The 19,601-nt window shown below is 47.4% G+C and overlaps 1 long non-coding RNA gene across 1 annotated transcript; it reads left to right on the forward strand.

The window, feature by feature from the left end:
* The first annotated feature begins 17,955 nt into the window (after nt 1–17,955).
* On the forward strand, nt 17,956–19,367 carry LOC130267644 (uncharacterized). The gene is made up of 3 exons (XR_008843226.1): nt 17,956–18,620; nt 18,716–18,739; nt 18,832–19,367. It is a non-coding gene; the product is annotated as an uncharacterized LOC130267644 (long non-coding RNA).
* Nucleotides 19,368–19,601: the final 234 nt, after the last annotated feature.

Below are 19,601 nucleotides of genomic sequence, written 5' to 3' on the forward strand. Positions count from 1 at the left end.
AAAGTGCTCTGTGGGCGAACTACAATGCTCATAAGAGACGGAGCGGCATTGGGCTTTTGGTGAGAGAATTTGGTTGGAATGGAAGTTGTGTTTACAAAGCCCCTGTGGTGCCAGAACAGTGGACACCCCCCACATGTGACCCCGTTTTGGAAACTACACCCCTCACAGAATTTAATAAGGGGTGCAGTGAGCAATTACACCCCCCCCCCCCCCCACTGGCTTTTGACGGATCTTTGGAACAGTGGGCTGTGCAAATGAAAAATTAATTTTTTTATTTTTACGGACGACTGTTAAAAAAATCTGTCAGACACCTGTGGGGCATAAATGCTCACTGTACCTCTTATTACATTACATGAGGGATGTAGTTTCCAAAATAGGGTCACATGTGGGGGGTGCATTGTTCTGGCACCATGGGGGCTTTGTAAACACGCACACAGGGGGAGATTTATTAAAATCTGTCCAAAGGAAAAGTTGCTGTGTTACCCATAGCAACCAATCAGATCGCTTCTTTCATTTTTGAAAAGGCCTCTGCAAAATGAAAGAAGCAATCTGATTGGTTGCTATGGGCAACACAGCTACTTTTCCTCTGGGCAGGTTTTGATAAATCTCCCCCCATAGCCTTCAATTCCAACCTAATTCTCTCTCAAAAATCCCAATGGCGCTCCTTCTCTTCTGAGCATTGTAGTTCGCCTGCAGAGCACTTTACATCCACATATGGGGTATGTTCTTACTCAGAATAAATGGGGTTACAAATTTTGGGGGGCTTTTTTCCTATTACCCCTTGTGAAAATGAAAAATTTGGGGTAACACCAGCATTTCAGGGGGAAAAAACTAATTTTACATTTTCATGTCCAACTTTAACGAAAATTTGTCAAAGACCTATGGGTTGTTAAAGGGGTACTCCGGTGAAAACCTTTTTTCTTTTAAATCAACTGGTGGAAGAAAGTTAAACATATTTGTAAATTACGTCTATTAAAAAATCTTAGACCTTCCAGTACTTATTAGCTGCAGAATGCTACAGAGGAAATTCCTTTCTTTTTGGAACACTGATGACATCACGAGCACAGTGCTCTCTGCTGACATCTCTTTCCATTTTAGCAACCATGCATAGCAGATGCATAGCAGATGTATGCTAAGGGCAGCATGGTGGCTCAGTGGTTAGCACTGCTGCCTTGCAGTGCTGGGGCCTTGGGTTCAAATCCCACTAAGGACAACAATAAATAAAGCGTTATTATTATTATAATAACGTCGCAGAGAGAACTGTGCTCGTGATGTCATCAGAGAGCAGTCCAAAAAGAAAAGAATTTCCTCTGTAGTATTCAGCAGCTAATAAGTACAGGAAGGATTAAGATTTTTTAATAGAAGTAATTTACAAATATGTTTAACTTTCTGCCACCCGTTGATTTAAAAGAAAAAAGGTTTTCACCGGAGTACCCCTTGTTACGTTCCGTGAGGAGTGTAGTTTCCAAAATGGGATCACATGTGGGTGTTCTTTTTTTTTGCGTTCATGTCAGAACCGCTATAACGATCAGCCACCCCTGTGCAAATCACCAATTTAGGCCTCAAATGTACATGGCGCTCTTACTCCTGAGCCTTGTTGTGCGCTCACAGAGCATTTTACACCCACATATGGGGTATTTCCGTACTCAGAAGAAATTGCGTTAGAAATTTTGGGGGTCTTTTTTCCATTTACCTCTTGTGAAAATGAAAAGTATGGGGCAACACCAGCATGTTAGTGTAAAAAAATTTTTTCTTTACACTAACATGCTGGTGTAGTCCCCAACTTTACCTTTTTATAAGGGGTAAAAGGAGAAAAATCCCCCCAAAATTTGTAACACAATTTCTCCTGAGTACGGAGATACCCCATATATCGCCCTAAAATGTTGCCTTGAAAAACGACAGGGCTCTGAAGTGAGAGAGCGCCATGCGCATTTGAGGCCTAAATAAGGAATTTGCAAAAGGGGCAGACCCGGTTACAAGGATGGGGCTTATCTCCACCAAAACCCTACAGCAGTGTTTCCCAAACAGGGTGCCTCCAGCTGTTGCAAGACTCCCAGCCAGGATAGTCTATGGCTGTCTGTCAATACTGGGAGTTGTGGTTTTGCAACAGCGGGAGGCTCCGTTTAGGAAACACTGCCATATGAGACGTTTTTCATTTTTATTGGGGAAGGGGGGGGCAGGTGGACGTGTAAGGGGGTGTATATGTAGTGTTTTACTTTTTATTATTTGGTAGTGTAGTGTAGTGTTTTTAGGGTACATTCACACAGGCAGGGGTTCACAGTAAGTTTTCCGCTGGGAGTTTGAGCTGCGGCGGAAACCCACTGTAAACCTGCCCGTGTGAATGTACCCTGTATCCTGTACATTCACATGGGGGGGGGGCACCCCAAACCTTCAACTGTGGCAAAATGACAGCTCCCAGAATGCACTGACAGACCGTACATGCTGGGAGTTGTAGTTTTACAACAGCTGTATGCACACTGGTGGGGAACCACAGAGTTGGAAAACAGACTCTAGCTCAGTGATTCCAACCCGTGTGCCTCCAGCTGTTGCAAAACTACAACTCCCAGCATGTACGGTCTGTCAGTGCATTCTGGGAATTGTAGTTTTGCAACAGCTGGAGGCACACGGGTTGGAATCACTGAGTTAGGAAACAGACTCTAGCTCAGTGTTTCCCAACCAGTGTGCCTACAGCTGTTGCAAAACTACAATTCCCAGCATGGCCAGACAGTCAGGGATGCTGGGTGTGTAGTTCTGCAATATCTGGCCCTTCAGATGTTGCAGAACTACAACTCCCAGCATGCCTGGACAGTCTGGGCATGCTAGGAGTTGTAGTTATGCAACAACTGGGGAAGAACAGTTTGGAGACCGCTAAGTAGTGGTCTCCAAAGTGTAGCCCTCCAGATGTTGCAAAACTACAACTCCAAGCATGCCCAGGCATGCTGGGAGTTGTAGTTCTGCAACATCTGAAGGGCCAGATATTGCAGAACTACACGCCCAGCATCTCTGACTGTCTGGCCATGCTGGGAATTGTACTTTTGCAACATCTGGAGGGCTACAGTTTAAAGACCACCATATAGTGGTCTCCAAACTGTGCCACTTCAGATGTTGCAAAACTACAACTCCCAGCATGCCCAGACAGTCAGTGCATGCTGAAAGTTGTAGTTTTGCAACATCTGAAGGACCACAGTTTAGAGACCACTACACAGTTGTGGTATCCCTTGGGGGGTGTATGGTATTGGTATATGAAGGGTTAATATTAACCCAGTCACTCGTGACGCCAGGGTGAGGGCTGGTATGCTGAATCTATGTTCCGGCCTATCGCCGCCCTTCCCAGAAGCGATAGGTGCAATGAAATGACTGAAGATCCACAAGCAGATTTAACTTGAACTTGAATAATTTTACTGCAGTGCTTGCAATATCCAATGCGTAGTAACAGTCTCATATAACAGCTCTTAGGTTGCTTAGCGACTGATAGAAGTTGCGGACCTTGCATGAAACTTATAGTCTCTGAATTTAGGGAGTGATGTGCAGATCCGTCCGGATTTAGGGGAAATATTGGGTCCGGTGATACTGCAGAGTGCTTAGGGGATGACACACTCTATAATTTAGATCATTCAGCCATTGCCACAATGCTCAGGCCTAACTCACTGAGACTACTGCGATATAGGTCTTGCTTGCTTCCTATCCCAGGAACAAGAGAGAGATATGATGGCCGCCGCTCCCTTATATGGGCAGGGGGCGTGGCGATTCTGATGGTCCGAACGTCTGCCCTTCACTTTACATGGTATCATGGGATTGCTGACGTCACAGGATCTATACACATTGCAAAACCCAAAATGAGGCTAGAGATACCAAAGTGAGGCCTGGAATGCATCCAGAGTGAGGCTTGGAATGCATCACATGACCCGAAGGCCCTGTGATACCATGGAAAAAAGTAATTAACCATTTATACACAGAAATAGTACTATATACATTATTTTATAGACAAATTAGAAATCTATACACTATAATAGAGGCGACTAGGGGCGGACTGACTAACAGAGATTACGAAGTCCTAGGGACTCTGGCTACGGGGACCCATAGATAAATAAGTACCGCATGAAATGCGCTACTGGGACACCACACAGTGGTCTCCAAACAGTGACCCTCCAGATGTTGCAAAACTACAACTCCCAGCATGCCCAGACAGCCTTTGGCTGTCTGGGCATGCTGGGAGTTATAGTTTTGCAGCTTTTAGAAGGCAACAGTGAAGATCACTTACCGCGATCTTCACTGCAGCCTTCTCCACGCCGCACTCCTCCTGTTGCCGTCGATGCCGCTGCTGCTCCAGGATGCCACCTCCGCTGCCTCCGCCGGTCCGGGTAAGCTGGCCATGCTCCCCACGTCGCCGCCTGTGTTCCCCCCCCCCCCCACTCTGCCCGGACTTCAATCTGTGGGCAGAGCGGGGGAAATGAACTCTAACCCCCCCCCCCCCCCACCAACTGCCATTGGTCGTCAACCTGATCGACCAATGGCAGGGGATAGGAGAGGATGGCAACACTGCCACCTCGCGCCTATCCTTTAATCCCTTAGGATGATCGAAGCTGTTTCTGGCAGCTCCGATCATTCTTATTTTCTGGGCGATCGCGTCACCAGTGACCCGATTGGCCCGGATCGCGGCAAATCACCAGTCTGAATTGACCGGCGATTTGCGATGATAGCCGACATGGAGGGGTCTCAGGACCCACCTAGGCATTGCCACAGGATGCCTGCTGATAGATATCAGCAGTCATCCCGGTCCGATCACCGCCCGGCGAGCTGCGGTGATCGGAAATACGGAGGGCGATTGGATACGCCCTCCGTCCCCAAGGAGTTAAAGGAGTAGTATTGTGAAAATGTTTTTCATCCTATTGTGCCTGGGCTGCAAAAAAACAAAACAAACATTAACTCACCTTTCAACAAGAATATCCTTCTAGTGGACAGATGTTCCAGCTAAGAAAAATAATATGGTGGTGCTTTAAAACATACCTTTTAAACCGTTTTTCTAAAATAACACCTCAAATTCTAGTGCAAAAAATCAACCGACACCAAAAATAAAGAGAACTATTGTCAAGACTCATACCACTAGTAAGTGGAAAAATGCAAACCACATAAATTATTGTCATAACCCTACGCGTTTCTGCTCCTATGTGGAGCGTCCTCAGGGATTTAATACAACTTATGCATGTGGGAAAAATAGTATGGTATCAAACAACCTGTAGTGGCACCCGATACTCAGTGCTCACTACCAGTGCACAATAGAGGCAACCATTCTCAGTTGCTCACTATAACAGGTGTACTCAAAACAGCAGCGTGTATAACAACTAATGGTGGTAATCCGGACCTGTAAGAGAGAAACACAAAGGACCTTATAGCAATGGATCTTCCCTAGTAACTGATGACTTCAGTCCTTATAATGCTGGGTACTGTACTTACAGTCCCGGTTATTGTCTCCGTCACCTAAGGAGAGAAACACACATACAGATTCCCAGATCCTCCATTGTCTAATACTACAATGGTCACCTAGGTAACCTTTAACAACAAAATACAATTAGATATAATTGATTAATAAAATATAATAGTCTTGATAATGGTCATGGAGGATCTGGGAAGCTGGGCGGAGCGTTACAATGAATGCGGGACCCAGTATCCATTTAATTTCAGTAGGATACCTCATCGCTCGCCCAGTTTTCCTGATCTCCATACTCATTGTATGTATTAGGATATGCATAACCTAAATAATGCATTTCTAAGTAACTCATAAATACTTGTCAGCTCTATTAAACATTACACTAAGTTTTTTTTTTTTTTAGTTTTGATACCTGTAATTAGTTTTATATACCAGCTAGTCGTAATCACTTTCGCAATCTTCCGGTCCTCTATTAGGCATAGCGTTCAAGACTTAGCCCCGTCCCCTGTACGCGTCAGAGGAGGGCGTCGCTTGAGTGACGCAATTGCCGGGGCGACAGGATATGACGCCAGACGCCCTGCATGGTGAGCACTGAGCAGCCGTCATTATCAGTACGGCTCCCCGCCACTGCGGGTTAGTGCGCCATCCAGGACTCCATACCGGCAATGCGGCGAATAACAGTGAGTAGCCTTCTTTTGGCGAGATAACTAGATTCTTTTGCAGGAATCCCGGACCTGTGATAGTAATAGACCTGTATGTGTGTTTCTCTCCTTAGGTGACGGACACAATAACCGGGACTGTAAGTACAGTACCCAGCATTATAAGGACTGAAGTCATCAGTTACTAGGGAAGATCCATTGCTATAAGGTCATTTGTGTTTCTCTCTTACAGGTCCGGATTACCACCATTAGTTGTTATATACGCCGCTGTTTTGAGTACACCTGTTATAGTGAGCAACTGAGAATGTGTCACGATTCGGCTGGCTGGAGGTGGATCCTCTGTGCCAGAGAGGGATTGGCGTGGACCGTGTTGGTGGACTGGTTCTAAGTTGCTACTGGTATTTACCAGAGCCCGCCGCAAAGCGGGATGGTCTTGCAGCGGCGGTAGCAACCAGGTCGTATCCACCAGCAACGGCTCAACCTCTTTGACTGCTGAAGATAGGCGCGGTACAAGGGAGTAGACAAGAGCAAGGTCGGACGTAGCAGAAGGTCAGGGCAGGCAGCAAGGATCGTAGTCAGGGGCAACGGCAGGAGGTCTGGAACACAGGCTAGGAACACACAGGGAAACGCTTTCACTGGCACAATGGCAACAAGATCCGGCGAGGGAGTGCAGGGGAAGTGAGGTATAAGTAGGGAGTGCACAGGTGAACACACTGATTAAGCCTGCTGCGCCAATCAGTGGCGCAGTGGCCCTTAAAATTGCAGAGACCCGGCGCGCGCGCGCCTTAAGGAGCGGGGCCGCGCGCGCCGGGACAAAACAGACGGGGAACGAGTCAGGTACGGGAGCCAGGATGCGCATCGCGAGCGGGTGCCTCCCGCATCGCGAATCGCATCCCGGCTGAGAGAGATATTGCAGCGCACCCGGTCAGCAGGTCTGACCGGGGCGCTGCAATTCCGAGGATGCTGCGAGCGCTCCGGGGAGGAGCGGGGACCCGGAGCGCTCGGCGTAACAGTACCCCCCCCCCCCTTGGGTCTCCCCCTCTTCTTGGAGCCTGAGAACCTGAGGATAAGACTTTTGTCTAGGATGTTGTCCTCAGGTTCCCAGGATCTCTCTTCTGGGCCACAGCCTTCCCAATCCACCCAAAAATTTTTTTTTCCTCTGACCGTCTTGGAGGCCAGAATCTCCTTCACGGAGAAGACGTCAGAAGAACCGGAAACAGGAGTGGGAGAAACAAGTTTGGGAGAGAAGTGGTTAATGATGAGTGGTTTAAGGAGAGAGACATGGAAGGCATTGGGAATACGAAGAGAAGGAGGAAGAAGGAGTTTGTAAGAGACAGGGTTAATCTGGCACAAGACTTTGAAAGGACCAAGATAGCGTGGTCCCAGTTTGTAACTGGGGACACGAAAGCGGACATATTTAGCGGAGAGCCATACCTTGTCTCCGGGAGCAAAAATGGGGGGAGTTCTTCTTTTCTTATCGGCAAATCTTTTCATCCGGGATGAAGCCTGTAAAAGAGAATTTTGGGTCTCTTTCCATATGGTGGAAAGATCACGAGTCACTCCATCCACAGCGGGCAAACCAGAGGGCAAGGGAGTAGGGAGGGGGGGAAGAGGGTGACGGCCGTACACCACGAAAAATGGGGACTTAGCAGAAGATTCGGAGACTCGGAAGTTGTATGAGAATTCGGCCCATGGTAGAAGATCTGCCCAGTCATCCTGGCGGGAGTAAACAAAATGCCGTAAATAGTCACCCAGGACCTGATTAATTCTTTCTACTTGCCCATTGGATTGGGGATGATAAGAAGAAGAGAAGTTTAATTTGATCTTGAGCTGTTTACAGAGGGCCCTCCAGAATTTAGACACGAATTGGACGCCTCTATCCGATACGATATGCGTGGGCAAACCGTGAAGGCGAAAAATGTGTACAAAAAATTGCTTTGCCAACTGAGGCGCTGAAGGAAGGCCAGGAAGAGGAATAAAATGTGCCATCTTGGAAAATCGATCAACGACTACCCAAACAACTGTGTTGCCACGGGATGAGGGCAAGTCTGTAATAAAGTCCATACCAATCTGTGACCAAGGCTGTTCGGGGACAGGCAGAGGATGAAGAAGACCAGCAGGCTTCTGGCGAGGAGTCTTATCCCGGGCACAGACAGTACAGGCCCGTACAAAATCAACAACATCCGTCTCCAGAGTCGGCCACCAATAAAAACGAGAGATGAGTTGCAAGGATTTTTTGATGCCCGCATGGCCTGCGAGGTGGGAGGAGTGTCCCCATTTGAGAATCCCGAGACGATGGCGTGGAGAAACGAAGGTCTTCCCTGGAGGAGTTTGCCTGATGGAGGCTGGAGAAGTGGAGATCAGACAGTCAGGAGGAATGATGTGTTGCGGAGAGACCTCTACTTCAGAGGCATCAGAAGAACGAGAGAGGGCATCGGCCCTAATGTTCTTGTCAGCAGGGCGAAAATGAATTTCAAAGTTAAAACGGGCAAAGAACAACGACCACCTGGCCTGGCGAGGGTTCAGTCGTTGGGCAGACTGGAGATAGGAGAGATTCTTGTGATCAGTGTATATGATAACTGGAAATTTTGATCCCTCCAGCAGGTGCCTCCATTCCTCAAGCGCCAATTTAATGGCCATTAGTTCTCGATCCCCGATGGAGTAGTTTCTCTCCGCCGGAGAGAAGGTTCTAGAAAAAAAACCACAAGTAACAGCATGCCCGGAAGAATTTTTTTGTAGAAGGACAGCTCCAGCTCCCACTGAGAAGGCATCTACCTCCAATAGGAAGGGTTTAGATGGGTCAGGTCTGGAGAGCACGGGAGCAGAAGAAAAGGCAGACTTGAGATGTTTAAATGCGTCTTCCGCTTGGGGAGACCAGGACTTGGGATTGGCATTTTTCTTGGTTAAAGCCACGATAGGAGCCACAATAGTGGAAAAGTGTGGAATAAATTGTCTGTAATAATTGGCGAACCCCAAAAAACGTTGGATAGCACGGAGTCCGGAGGGGCGTGGCCAATCTAAGACGGCAGAGAGTTTATCTGGGTCCATTTGTAGTCCCTGGCCAGAGACCAAGTATCCTAGGAAAGGAAGAGATTGACATTCAAAGAGACATTTCTCCATTTTGGCATAAAGTTGATTGTCCCGAAGTCTCTGAAGAACCATGCGGACATGCTGGCGGTATTCTTCTAAGTTGGCAGAAAAAATCAGAATATCGTCCAGATAAACCACAACACAGGAATATAGGAGATCACGAAAAATTTCATTAACAAAGTCTTGGAAGACGGCAGGGGCGTTGCACAGGCCAAAGGGCATGACCAGATACTCAAAGTGTCCATCTCTGGTGTTAAATGCAGTCTTCCATTCGTCCCCCTCCCTGATGCGGATGAGATTATAAGCCCCTCTTAAGTCCAGTTTGGTAAAGATGTGGGCACCTTGTAGGCGATCAAAGAGTTCCGAGATAAGAGGTAAGGGGTAGCGGTTTTTTACCGTGATTTTATTAAGTCCGCGGTAATCAATGCAAGGACGTAGGGAGCCATCTTTTTTGGACACACAAAAAAATCCAGCTCCGGCAGGAGAGGAGGACTTGCGGATAAACCCCTTTTTTAAATTTTCCTGGATGTACTCTGACATGGCAAGAGTCTCTGGAGCAGACAGAGGATAGATTCTGCCCCGGGGTGGAGTAGTACCCGGGAGGAGGTCAATAGGACAGTCATAAGGCCTGTGAGGAGGTAAAGTCTCAGCTTGCTTTTTGCAAAAAACGTCAGCATAGTCCATATAAGCCTTAGGAAGACTGGATACAGGGGGAACCACAGGGTCACGGCAGGGAGTACTGGGAACCGGTTTAAGACAGTCCTTGTGACAAGAAGTACCCCAGTTCTTGATTTCTCCTGTGGACCAATCAAGGGTTGGGGAATGGCGTTGAAGCCACGGTAATCCAAGAAGAATTTCAGAAGTGCAGTTGGAGAGGACCAAAAATTCTATTTTTTCGTGATGAGGTCCGATGCACATTAGGAGAGGTTCCGTGCGGTAACGCACGGTACAGTCCAATCTTTCATTGTTAACAGAATTGATGTAGAGGGGTCTGGCGAGACTGGTCACCGGGATGTTGAACCTGTTGATGAGGGAGGCCAAAATAAAATTTTCTGCAGATCCGGAATCCAAGAAGGCCATAGCAGAGAAGGAGAAGGTAGAGGAAGATATCCGCACAGGCACAGTAAGGCGTGGAGAAGCAGAGTAGACATCAAGAACTGTCTCGCCTTTGTGCGGAGTCTGCGTACGTCTTTCCAGGCGGGGAGGACGGATAGGACATTCCTTCAAGAAGTGTTCGGTACCGCCACAGTACAGGCACAGATTCTCCATGTGGCGTCGTGTCCTCTCTTGAGGTGTCAAGCGAGACCGGTCAACTTGCATAGCCTCCACGGCGGGAGGCACAGGAACGGATTGCAGAGGACCAGAGGAGAGAGGAGCCGGGGAGAGAAACCGCCTCGTGCGAACAAAGTCCATATCCTGGCGGAGCTCCTGACGCCTTTCGGAAAAACGCATGTCAATGCGGGTGGCAAGATGAATAAGTTCATGCAGGTTAGCAGGAATTTCTCGTGCGGCCAGCACATCTTTAATGTTGCTGGATAGGCCTTTTTTAAAGGTCGCGCAGAGGGCCTCATTATTCCAGGATAATTCGGAGGCAAGAGTACGGAATTGTATGGCGTACTCGCCAACAGAAGAATTACCCTGGACCAGGTTCAGCAGGGCAGTCTCAGCAGAAGAGGCTCGGGCAGGTTCCTCAAAGACACTTCGAATCTCCGTGAAGAAGGAGTGTACAGAGGCAGTGACAGGGTCATTGCGGTCCCAGAGCGGTGTGGCCCATGACAGAGCTTTCCCAGACAGAAGGCTGACTACGAAAGCCACCTTAGACCTTTCAGTAGGAAACTGGTCCGACATCATCTCCAAGTGCAGGGAACATTGCGAAAGAAAGCCACGGCAAAACTTAGAGTCCCCATCAAATTTATCCGGCAAGGATAATCGTAGGCCGGAAGCGGCCACTCGCTGCGGAGGAGGTGCAGGAGCTGGCGGAGGAGATTGTTGCTGGAGCTGTGGTAATAGCTGCTGTAGCATCACGGTCAGTTGAGACAGCTGGTGGCCTTGTTGCGCTATCTGTTGCGACTGCTGGGCGACCACCGTGGTGAGGTCGGCGACAACTGGCAGCGGGACTTCAGCGGGATCCATGGCCGGATCTACTGTCACGATTCGGCTGGCTGGAGGTGGATCCTCTGTGCCAGAGAGGGATTGGCGTGGACCGTGTTGGTGGCCCGGTTCTAAGTTGCTACTGGTATTCACCAGAGCCCGCCGCAAAGCGGGATGGTCTTGCAGCGGCGGTAGCAACCAGGTCGTATCCACTAGCAACGGCTCATCCTCTCTGGCTGCTGAAGATAGGCGCGGTACAAGGGAGTAGACAAGAGCAAGGTCGGACGTAGCAGAAGGTCAGGGCAGGCAGCAAGGATCGTAGTCAGGGGCAACGGCAGGAGGTCTGGAACACAGGCTAGGAACACACAGGGAAACGCTTTCACTGGCACAATGGCAACAAGATCCGGCGAGGGAGTGCAGGGGAAGTGAGGTATAAGTAGGGAGTGCACAGGTGAACACACTGATTAAGCCTGCTGCGCCAATCAGTGGCGCAGTGGCCCTTTAAATTGCAGAGACCCGGCGCGCGCGCGCCCTAAGGAGCGGGGCCGCGCGCGCCGGGACAAGACAGACGGGGAACGAGTCAGGTACGGGAGCCGGGATGCGCATCGCGAGCGGGCGCCTCCCGCATCGCGAATCGCATCCCAGCTGAGAGAGATATTGCAGCGCACCCGGTCAGCAGGTCTGACCGGGGCGCTGCAATTGCGAGGATGCTGCGAGCGCTCCGGGGAGGAGCGGGGACCCGGAGCGCTCGGCGTAACAGAATGGTTGCCTCTATTGTGCACTGGTAGTGAGCACTGAGTATCGGGTGCCACTACAGGTTGTTTGATACCATACTATTTTTCCCACATGCATAAGTTGTATTAAATCCCTGAGGACGCTCCACATAGGAGCAAAAACGCGTAGGGTTATGACAATAATTGATGTGGTTTGCATTTTTCCACTTACTAGTGGTATGAGTCTAGACAACAGTTCTCTTTATTTTTGGTGTCGGTTGATTTTTTGCACTAGAATTTGAGGTGTTATGTTAGAAAAACGGATTAAAAGTTACGTTTTAAAGCACCCCCATATTATTTTTCTTAGCTGGAATATATGTCCACTAGAAGGATATTCTTGTTGATATTGAAATTGCTGGGAGGAATGAGCCCCTTGCAGGCTTTACCTATTATTTAGCATTTCCGAATTTTTGTTTGAATTTCTATGTGATGGCTAGCCTAATTACAGGTACACCCAACCTAGCGGAGTGGCTTTAAGAAGCCAAGGAAGTGTTCTCTGTGCGAGCATTTTCCCAGCCTAAATATACTCCATCTCTAGAAATAGCCCTGAGGGATTTGGTAGTGTGCTATAAAGTGTACGCCTTATCCTTCTGGGAGATACAGGCTTTTGAAAGCTATTTGAGGCACAAGATAGTGCCTAGGGGACTACGAATTCCTGTATTACCCTCAGCACGTCTTAGAACCCCACTTGTACTCAAAAAGTGTGAGGAAGAAGCAACAGCTACCTCTCTAAAATTTATTGAAATTCTATTAGAAGAGGAAAAAAGTAGACTGACTGGTGCTGAGGCTAAATTACAGGAGCAAAGGGATATCGTCCTTAAATTTAAGGACGATACGGACTTTGTCAACAAAGAAGCACAAACTAAGATCATTTTGGAGCGTTTCCAATATCAACTAAAAGAGCGAAAACATTCCCAATTCGTCTGAGATTTACAAGAGTTTGAGGAGAATAGGGCCTATAGTGTATTGTCTAAGGTCACTACCCCCAGAGACACAGAGACTGAGATCTTGTCTTCTTATACAGAACTAGGTGAGGTTGAACAGACAGGATCTAGAGGTAACAGAGGAAGGGGTAGAGGCAATTATCAGTCACGCCGCCCCAGAGGTCCATCATGGGGAAGAGGTGATTCAGGTCGGAGACAATACAATAACTCAGAATGGCCTGGAGAGGGCTCCTCATCTTCCTCCTCTGTTGCCCCCCTTTTTTTAGGGGCGGGCCACAAGAAGGTGAATCGGGACCCCTACCCCATAAGAGCGAGAGAAAAATGAGTGACACTCAAGCAGGAGGCTCACTACAAGTGGTTAATTTATCCCAACATCAGTTGACAGATGCACAGGTGAAGGTCCTTGGCCGTGGGTTATCCTTTGTACCAACAGTCAAATTTGACCGTTTCAACTGGACCAAGGATCTCCACCTATTTGCACGTAAACTAAAATGGCACAAGTTTCACAAAAATCGTGATAGGAAAGAATGCCAAGAATTAGGGATTAATATAGGTGAGCTACCTGCATTGAGGGATCTCTCGGCTCTGTTGGAGGACAACATCAGGGACAGGGGAGAGGGCCCCTTTACCAGGTGCAAACCAAAAAAGAAATCCTTTCCACCAATTGGTGAAGTATCCTGTGTGGAGGTTTTTCTGGAATTGGTCTCTAAGGATATTGAAAATATCACTCTTCCTCCCTTGTCCACAGGTATGACCAACCTCTCACAGAATGAAAGGTTGGCTATTAAACAACTACAAAATAACCAGGAATTGGTTATAAAATCTGCGGACAAGGGTGGCAATATAGTGGTGATGGATCGCTCCAAATATATATCGATGTGCACTATATCTGTCTTCTTAATGATAGGTCTACATACCAAACCTTACCTAAAGATCCTACTGTTGTATACAAACGAGAATTATCAGAGATTTTGAATAAAGCCAAAGGGAATAATCTCATTAGTGAATCTGAATATCAATTTCTGTTGCCCAAAACGGTTACTGTCCCCACCTTCTATGCCATCCCTAAAATCCATAAGGGGGTCACACCCATGAAGGGGAGACTTATAGTGGCAGGCATAGGGGGTTTGGGACAGAACCTGGGTATCTATATCGATCAGATACTTAGAGAATTCGTGGTGTCCCTACCGTCATACACACGGGACACCATGGATCTCTTACAGAAGATCGAGGGCATTACCATGGAGGAAGATACATAACTCTCTAGTATTGATGTGGAAGCTCTTTATTCCTCAATACCACATGAAATAGGGCTTCAGGCCATAGCACATTTTCTGACCTTCAGAGGTACTCATATGAAACCTCATAATGAGTTTGTCTTAGAACTCATGCGTTTCACGTTGACCCACAATTACTTTTTATTTAATAACACGTTTTTCCACCAGCTCAGAGGGATCGCAATGGGGAGCCCTAGTGCCCCCAGTTATGCGAATCTCACTCTGGGCTGGTGGGAATCCATTTTGGTTTTTGTGGGTGATAGTGAACGCTTCAGTGAGCGTTCTTCTATGGGCGCGTTTCATTGACGACATTTTCATTCTCTGGCAGGGAAATGCTGCACAATTTGAGGAATTTGTGGGATTACTAAATGTGAATTCCATAGGTTTGACCTTCACGTATGAATACCACGAGACTAGATTAACCTTTTTGGATATTTGTATGCACAGAAAATCTGATGGTACTTTACGTACCACTATTTTTAGAAAGAGTACGGCTACGAACAGTCTCCTGAGGTGGGAGAGCTGCCACCCGGGACCTCTTAAAAAGGGTATCCCCCGGGGGCTGTATCTCCGCCTCAGGAGAAACTGTTCTGAAAAAACTGACTTCGTGAAAGAAGCACAGGATCTTAGGCGTAGGTTGATCAATAGAGGCTACCCGGACTATGTCCTGCGTACGGCCTATAGGGATGCTCTATGTACACCCAGAGAATCATTGCTTACACCCAAACAATTGGATGATAAAATCAATCCTATGAGAATTATAGCCACATATGACACTGGGGCCACACACATGCGAGAGATTTTACAGCGTTATTGGAATATTCTCCAGATGGACCCTGACCTAAAAGAAATTATTACAGATTTTCCACAGATTACTTTTTGAAGAGGGAAAAACATTGGGGATATGATTACACATAGCCATCTCTCCCCCAACACGTCAAGCAGGATCACCTGAATCGAGTCCCCATACCACCGGGGAACTATTCATGTGGCCACTGTAAAGCGTGCCCGAATTTGTTGAAAGTAAAGAAGTTTGTTAATGAGGCTACGGGCAGGAGACATACCATTCGTGACTTTATAAACTGTAACACGAGAGGCGTGATTTATCTGGCAATGTGCCCATGTAAAAAGAAATATGTGGGTAAGACTTTCAGAGAATTTAAGAAAAGGATACTGGAACATAGAGGAGACATCCGTAGGGAGAAAGATACCCCACTTCCTCGCCACATGAATCACGCCCACAGAGGGAATGAACTACAACTTAAGTTCTTTGGCCTAGAGAAGATTGACCCACCAGTAAGAGGAGGATACTTTGACAGGATCCTCCTGCAGAGGGAGTGTAGGTGGATATATGAACTAGGTACCCTATCCCCTAATGGTTTGAATGACCAGTTAAATTTTGCCTGTTTCATATAAAGTGGTCCCCTCTAATTACCGGTGACACTTAGGTAGATAGTTGAGACCCTAGAAGGTCTAACAGATAGAGTCACCGTTAGCTTTGGGTCTTCTTAGGTCAAGTAGGAGGCACCAGTGCGGGGCCGCCCTTTTTAGGGAGTACACTCTGCCTAGGGTTAGGGTAACAGTTAGAGTAGGGCAAGGTAGGCTCCGTAGGGCCATGTCTTCCTTGCTTCCCATCCTGTTGCTAGTTACCCCGAGGGGACCATCACTGATGTACCCTGATAATGTCCCTTTCTACGCATTTGTGTGGCCACGGTGCATATGTGATACTCGCATCCAAGTGGTGTGAGGATTTGGGTGACCTAGGAGCAATTACCTAGTCTGTCTAGTTACTGGTTTAGGTACCGCGGTTGACCTGGGTTACACTGTCTAATACTACAATGGTCACCTATGTAACCTTTAACAACAAAATACAATTAGATATAATCTATATATATAAAACTCAACGTGTATGTGTGTGTGTGTGTGTGTATATGTATGTATGTATGTATGTGTGTATATGTATGTATATGTATGTATGTATGTATGTGTGTATATGTATGTGTGTATGTATGTATGTGTGTATGTATGTATGTGTATATGTGTATGTATGTATGTGTGTATATGTATGTATCTATGTGTATGTATGTATCTATGTGTATGTATGTATGTATGTATATGTATGTGTATGTATGTATGTATGTATGTATGTGTGTATGTATGTATGTGTGTGTGTGTGTATGTATGTATGTATGTATGTATGTATGTGTGTATGTATGTATGTGTGTATGTTCCAGAATCACGTCCAAACGGCTAAAGATATTAAAGGAGTAGTCCAGTGGTGATTCAGTGGTGAGCAACTTATTCCCTATCCTAAGGATAGGGGATAAGTTGCAGATCGCGGGGGGTCCGACCCCTGGGGCCCCCCGCGATCTCTTGTATGGAGCCCCGACAGCCCGCTGGAAGGGGGCGTGTCGACCTCCGCACGAGGCGGCGGCCGACACGCCCCCTCAATACAACTCTATGGCAGAGCCGAAGCGCTGCCTTCGGCAATCTCCGGCTCTGCCATAGAGATGTATTGAGGGGGCGTGTCGGCCGCCGCCTCGTGCGGGGGTCGACACCCGCTATCTCGGCGGAGAGCCGGGGCCCCGTACAGAGAGATCGCAGGGGGCCCCAGCGGTCGGACCCCCCGCGATCTCAAACTTATCCCCTATCCTTAGGATAGGGGATAAGTTTTTCACCACTGGACTACCCCTTTAACATGAAACTTGGTCACATGTTACTTATATGTCAACAACAAACATAGGATAGGTGATTTAACCCTTACTCACCACCATTTGCCAGGGGCGGGGTTAATGTTTAAAGTCCCATACAAGTCTATGGTAAATATGTTACTGCATAACTTCCAAACGGCTGGAGATATTTCGATAATACTTGGTCACATGTTACTTATATGTCAACTTAAAATATAGGATAGTTAATTTAACCCTTAACTACCCCCATTTGTGAGGGTCAGGGTTTTTGTGTAAAGTCCCATGCAAATCAATGGGAAATGTATGTTCTCACATAACTTCTGAACGGCTGGAGATATTTCAATACCTGGTATACATTACAGGTCGGGATATGAGGTCGAGATAGGAGGACAGGATAGGAGGACGGAATATGAGGACGGGATAGGAGGTCGGGATAGGAGGACTGGATAGGAAGACGGGATAGAAGGTCGGGATAGGAGGTCGGGATAGGAGGACGGGATAGGAGGTTGGGATAGGAGGACGGGATAGGAGGACGGGATAGGAGGTCGAGATAGGAGGTCGAGATAGGAGCACGGGATAGGAGGACGGGATAGGAGGATAGGAGGACGGGATAGGAGGATGGGATAGGAGGTCGAGATAGGAGGTAGAGATAGGAGCACGGGATATTAGGACCTGATAGGAGGTCAGGATAGGAGGTTCAAGATAGGAGGTTGGGATTAGATGGATTGGATAGGAGGACGGAATAGGAGGTCGGGATAGGATGTCGGTATAGGAGGTCGGGATAGGATGTCTTGATAGGAGTTCGGGATAGGAGGACGGGATAGGAGGACGGGATAGGAGGTCGGAATAGGAGGTCGAGATAGGAGGACGGGATAGGAGGACGGGATAGGAGGTCGAGATAGGAGGACGGGATAGGAGGTCGGGATAGGAGGACGGGATAGGAGGTCGGGATATGAGGACGGGATGTGAGGATGGGATATAAGGTCGAGATATGATGAAAGGATAGGAGGTCGGGATGTGAGGACAGGATATGGGGTTGGGATATGACAACAATATATGAGGACAGGATATGAAGTCAAAAGCTTCCTCCTTTGTTTGTTTTCCTCCCCAACAAGGATTAGGAAGGAAAAATCGGGCAACGGTAGTTGATTAATAAAATATAATAGTCTTGATAATAGTCATGGAGGATCTGGGAAGCTGGGCGGAGCGTTACAATGAATGCGGGACCCGGTATCCATTTAATTTCAGTAGGATACCTCATCGCTCGCCCAGTTTTCCTGATCTCCATACTCATTGTATATTAGGATATGCATAACCTAAATAATGCATTTCTAAGTAATTCATAAATACTTGTCAGCTCTATTAAACATTACACTAAGGGTTTTATTCAGTTTTGATACCTGTAATTAGTTTTATATACCAGCTAGTCGTAATCACTTTCGCAATCTTCCGATCCTCTATTAGGCATAGCGTTCAAGACTTAGCCCCGCCCCCTGTACGCGTCAGAGGAGGGCGTCGCTTGAGTGACGCAATTGCCGGGGCGACAGGATATGACGCCAGACGCCCTGCATGGTGAGCACTGAGCAGCCGTCATTATCAGTACGGCTCCCCGCCACTGCGGGTTAGTGCGCCATCCAGGACTCCATACCGGCAATGCGGCGAATAACAGTGAGTAGCCTTCTTTTGGCGAGATAGCTAGATTCTTTTGCAGGAATCCCGGACCTGTGATAGTAATAGGCCTGTATGTGTGTTTCTCTCCTTAGGTGACGGACACAATAACCGGGACTGTAAGTACAGTACCCAGCATTATAAGGACTGAAGTCATCAGTTACTAGGGAAGATCCATTGCTATAAGGTCATTTGTGTTTCTCTCTTACAGGTCCGGATTACCACCATTAGTTGTTATACACGCCGCGGTTTTGAGTACACCTGTTATAGTGAGCAACTGAGAATGGTTGCCTCTATTGTGCACTGGTAGTGAGCACTGAGTATCGGGTGCCACTACAGGTTGTTTGATACCATACAATTTTTCCCACATGCATAAGTTGTATTAAATCCCTGAGGACGCTCCACATAGGAGCAGAAACGCGTAGGGTTATGACAATAATTGATGTGGTTTGCATTTTTCCACTTACTAGTGGTATGAGTCTTGACAACAGTTTTCTTTATTTTTGGTGTCGGTTGATTTTTTGCACTAGAATTTGAGGTGTTATTTTAGAAAAACGGATTAAAAGTTACGTTTTAAAGCACCCCCATATTATTTTTCTTAGCTGGAACATCTGTCCACTAGAAGGATATTCTTGTTGATATTGAAATTGCTGGGAGGAATGAGCCCCTTGCAGGCTTTACCTATTATTTTGCATTTCCGAATTTTTATTAACTCACCTTTCTCTGTTCCCCTGTTGTGCTGCTATAGTTCTTCGGTCCTCTGGTCCGGTCTTCTTCTTTCTTCCGTGTGCACAGATTGTCACTCTGCGGTCAGCGTATCGCCGGCTGCAGCGATGTCCCACCTCGGCAGATGATAGGCTGAGTGCAGTGTCATGTTAGGAGCCTGGGACCCACCATCTCCCTGCTGCCCGGGCTCCTTAAATGACAGTGCGTTCAGCCTATCACCAGGCGAGGCGGGACATCGCTGGGGCCGGCGATACG

Source organism: Hyla sarda, chromosome 4, assembly GCF_029499605.1.
Source record: "Hyla sarda isolate aHylSar1 chromosome 4, aHylSar1.hap1, whole genome shotgun sequence".
Lineage (NCBI taxonomy): Eukaryota > Metazoa > Chordata > Amphibia > Anura > Hylidae > Hyla > Hyla sarda.